The sequence below is a fragment of the Tenrec ecaudatus genome, chromosome 1 (assembly GCF_050624435.1).
Source record: "Tenrec ecaudatus isolate mTenEca1 chromosome 1, mTenEca1.hap1, whole genome shotgun sequence".
Lineage (NCBI taxonomy): Eukaryota > Metazoa > Chordata > Mammalia > Afrosoricida > Tenrecidae > Tenrec > Tenrec ecaudatus.
In genome coordinates this window covers 192,022,109-192,027,049 of record NC_134530.1, presented here as the reverse complement: position 1 = coordinate 192,027,049, position 4,941 = coordinate 192,022,109, and the positions used below count along the sequence as shown (strand labels likewise).

At 42.1% G+C, this 4,941-nt stretch overlaps 1 pseudogene; it reads left to right on the top strand.

Annotated features, from left to right (window-relative positions):
• Positions 1-2,797: 2,797 nt before the first annotated feature.
• LOC142439162 (glycine cleavage system H protein, mitochondrial pseudogene) lies at positions 2,798-3,577 on the top strand (annotated as a pseudogene).
• The last annotated feature ends 1,364 nt before the right edge of the window (positions 3,578-4,941 follow it).

Here is a 4,941-nt window from a genome sequence, read left to right as displayed (position 1 = left end):
AGTCATCCATAGAACCATTCCAACTAGCCTCTGAGAAAGAAATCACAGGGCTCCTGGACTCTCAGGAAAATGGTGCTGAGCTCCACCAAAATGTCACGTAGACAGCAACCCACATCAGCAGCCACTACAAGAAAGCAAGAGAAACAAAACACAACATCTGAGGAGAACTTGAACCTAGTGACGTACATAGAAGAAACAGACTTTGAACTGCCACAGAAAGAAATCTTCAGTGTGCTGCTTAGAGTCATACAGGATATGAGGAAATCGATACAGAAAAAAGATGAAAATATAGGGAGGATAGAGGCTACATACCAAAGAGTTAAAGGAAAACACAGGAAAAGCAAAGTAAATGGTAAAAGACCTTTCCACAAGGTTGGAAGAGGCAGATATTACATCAGTGATCTTGAAAATAGCCAAGCAGATTCAACAAAGGTGAAAGACAATCAAACAAGATAATCAGAGAAGAAAACCTGAAACAATGAGTGATGCTATGAAGAGAAACAACATTTGAATAATTGGGTTACCAGAGAAAGACATAAGGAAAAAACCAGCAGCCAAGATAGTGAGGGAATTCCTGGAAGAAAACTCCCCCAACTTAATGAAGGAGAATCAGACAATCAGCCAGGAAGCAGAGAGGACCCCAATTAGATTGAACCCCAAGAAGAACACACCATGGCATATACTAGTCAAATTATCCAACTTTGAGGAAAAATTAAAAATCATAAGAGCAGCTAGAGAAAAAAATGCAGTCACCTATAAGAATATACTCAGGCTGAGCAGCAGTAATGATGAAGAAGAGGAGAGAATGGAGTAACAATCTTCCAATGGTTGAAGGAGAATAACAGTAACCCAAGAATCTTCTATTCCACCACATGCTCCATCAAAATAGATGGAGATGTAAGGGTTTTCCCAGATCAAGACAAATCTAGAGAATATGTCAAACAAAACAAAACCAAAAAACAACACTATGAAAATTACTTTCCAACTCTCTTTGGTCAGAAGACCAACATCTACAGAGCACAAGCATGAGACCACCACATAGAGTAACACTATCCAGAAGTCAGAGCACTGAAAGCAATGAACAAGACATCTTTGAGCCAGTGGTAAAAATAAGGCAAGAATGAGTCTCCACACACACATATATACCAGACTGCTAAGGAGGGAGATAGGAAAATGTCTATCAAAAAAAGATACGAGATGACAGACAGCAAAGAATCCACAGATGGATGTAGTAACGCTGAAAGTCAATGGTCTGAATTCCCCCATCAAAAGACACAGGCTAAAGTGGTGTTAACAAACCCAGGGGCAAGGGAACAACATGGGATCCAAATTGTTGGGGGGGGGGCGTGGCAGGCCTGGTAGGGAATGATCAAGGGTAAGGTTACGTAAAGACGAGGTATAGCTGTAACCCAGGTGGGGACGGAGCATGATAGTGGGGTAGGAGGAAAGTCAAGGGAAATAGAGGAAAGAGCTAGGAGGCAAAGGGCATTTAGATAGGTCTAGACAAAGACATGTACATGCAAATATATATATGAGGATGGGGAAATGGATCTATGTGTCTATATTTATAGGTTTAGTATTAAGGTGGCGGAAGGACCTTGGGCCTCTACTCAAGCACTCCCTCAACGCATGAATACTTTCTTCTATTAAATTGGTTTTCTATGATGCTCACCCTCCTGACACAACTGCTGAAGTCAAAGCGGGTGAACAAGTAAATGTGGTGAAGAAAGCTGATGGTGCCCGGCTATCAAAAGAGATAGTGTCTGGGGTCTTAAAGGCTTGAAGATAAACAAGCGGCCATCTAGCTCAGAAGCAACAAAGCCCACATGGAAGAACATACCAGCCTGTGTGATCACGTGGTCCGGAAGGGATCAGTTATCAGGCATCAAAGAACAAAATATCATATCATTGGCTGCACACCTCCATGATATGATCACTGAGGACAAATGGGTGCATAAACAAATGTGGCGAAGAAAGCTGATGGTGCCCGGTTATCCAAAGAGATAGTGTCTGGGGTCTTAAAGGCTTGAAGGTAAACAAGCGGCCACCTTGCTCAGAAGCAACAAAGCCCACATGGAAGAAGCACACCAGCCTGTGCAATCACGAGGTGCCAAAGGGATCAGGGATAAGGCATCATCATCATCAAAAAAAAATCTTACCATAGTGAATGAAGGGGGAAGTGCAGAGTGGAGACCCAAAGCCCATTTGTCGGCCACTGGAGACCCCCTCACAGAGGGGTCTAGGGGAGGAGATGAGTCAGTCAGGGTGCAATGTAGCACCAATGAAGGATACAGCTTTCCCCCAGATCCTGTATGCTTCCTCCCCCCCAACTACCATGATCCGAATTCTACCTTGCAAGTCTGGATAGAGCAGAGGTTGTACACTGGTGCATATAGGAGCTGTAGGCACAGGGAATCCTGGGTGGATGATACCTTCAGAACCAGTGGGTAAGGGGTGATTCTGGGAGAGTAGAGAGTGAGTGGTTTGGAAAGGGGGAACTGATTACAAGGATCTACATGTGACCTCCTCCCTGGGGGATGGACAACAGAGAAGGGGGTGAAGGGAGATGCCGGATAGGGCAAGATATGACAAAATAATAATCTATAAATTATCAAGAGCTCATGAGGGAGGGGGGAGTAGGGAGGAAGGGGAAAAAAAGAGGACCTGATGCAAAGGGCTTAAGTGGAGAGCAAATGCTTTGAAAATGATTAGGGCAAATAATGTATAGATGTGCTTTATAAAATTGATGTATGTATATGTATGGATTGTGATAAGAGTTGTATGAGCCCCTAATAAAATGTTTATTAAGAGTCCTCACCCCGCCAGCGAACATGCGCTGCAAGCGGCGCGGAGTGCGCGGGCTGCGGCCTGCAGCTTGCGTGCGCTCTCGGCGGCCCGCGCGCTCTGCCCGGCGCGATGCTGGGGTCCCGGGTCGGCCGCCTTGCGGACGCTGCGCTCCGGCCGGGCTCTGCTCTCGGCGCGCAAGTTCACAGACAAACACGAATGGGTAACGACAGAAAATGGTGTTGGAACAGTGGGGATCAGCAATTTTGCACAGGAAGCATTGGGAGATGTTGTTTACTGTAGTCTTCCTGAAGTTAGGACAAAGCTGAACAAACAGGATGAGTCTGGTGCTTTGGAAAGTGTGAAAGCTGCTAGTGAACTCTACTCTCCTTTATCAGGAGAAGTCACAGAAATTAATGACGCACTTACAGAGAATCCCGGGCTTGTGAACAAATCCTGTTATGAAGATGGCTGGCTGATCAAGATGACACTGACTAATCCTTCAGAACTTGATGAACTAATGAGTGAAGAGGCCTATGAGAAATACATAAAATCCATCGAGGAATGAAAATGGGACCCCTGAATAAACTACGGTGAAACAACTTATGCCAGCATGGTTGTCTTAAATCAGTGGGGGAAAGAACTGAAGTAGCCTTTAGCAGTACCACTGGAACAGAGAAATCAGTTGGGGCAACTATGCTATTGGACAAAAGTACCCCTTAACTTCCTAATGATTTTCGAGAAACATAATGCACACTTTTTCTCACAGTAGCCTGTGATTTTTATGTTAGGATCTCGTTATAATATTCAGAAGTCATGAAATGATCTTGGTGGGAACAGCCACAAAACAATGTAAGTCAAAAGGTACGCTGCTATCTTAAGCCTCCTGTAACATAGCTGCTGCGGATATCCAGACCTGGGTTTGAGCCAGCGTACTTAACCAGGAGTGGAGATAAGGTTTTATTAATTGTACAGTAGCAGCTAAAGAACAGCAAAATTTTAAGTTTGCAATACACTTGCCATTGCTGGTGCTATTTTTATACAATGAAGCAACAGCCTTGCAGCAACATAAACCATTTAATAAAACCTTCAGCTTCTTCAAAAAAATGTTTATTAAAAAAAAGAAATGCAAAAAAAATTAAAAAGACTAAAGCTAGCAGACTGGATTAAGAAACAAAGGCCAGAAATCTTTTGTCTGAAAGACTACATCTCAACCTCACAGGCTGAGGTTCAAAAGTTGGTGGGAGGTATATCAAGCTAATGGCAATGTAAAAAGGAAACAAGTTGCAATTCTAATCTCTGACAAAATTGATATCAAGTTGCAGGATATAACAAGAGATAAGTATGGGCATTATATAATGCTTAAAGGATCAGTAGAGCAACGGCCAGTGAATATAATAAACATATATGCACCCAACAAGGGACCTATGAAATAGATCAATCAAATCCTTCAAAAAATGAAAAAAGAAATCATAAGATCTACATAGTAGGAGACTTCAATACACCGCTCTCCAAGGATAGAGCAGCAGGAAAGAAACTCAACAAGGAGGTTACAGAACTAAATGCTACAATAAGACAACTCGACCTGATAGACATATTCAGAGCTCTCCATCCAACTGCAAAAAAAATTGTCTTTTCAAGGTCACAAGGGATGTATTTGAAAATAGACCACATGCTGGGACACAAGTCAACTTTGAGCAAATTCAAACATATAGAGGTCACTCAGACTTCCTACTCTGACTGCTACTCCATAAAGCTGGAAATCAACAAAAGGAAGATTAAAAAATGGCAAATACTTAGAAGATGAATAACTACTTTTTTTAAGGAGTGTCTATTGGCCCAAATTAGAAACAAAATTAGGAAGTTTCTAGAAACCAATGAGAATGAGAATACAACACATTAAAATCTATGGGATACAGCAAAGGCAGTTATCAAGAGATGCTTGATAGCGATAAATGTGCATATGAAGAAGGAAGAGAAACTTATGGTGGATTCCCTCTCACAAAACCTTCAGCAGTTGGAACAAAGTCAACAGAATAATCCGTTTAATAGCAAAAGAAAAGAAAATTTTAAAATCATGATGGAGATAAATGAATGGAAAAACAGAAAAACTATGTAGAAAAGCAACACAGTAAAAAGTTGGTTCTTTGAAAAGTG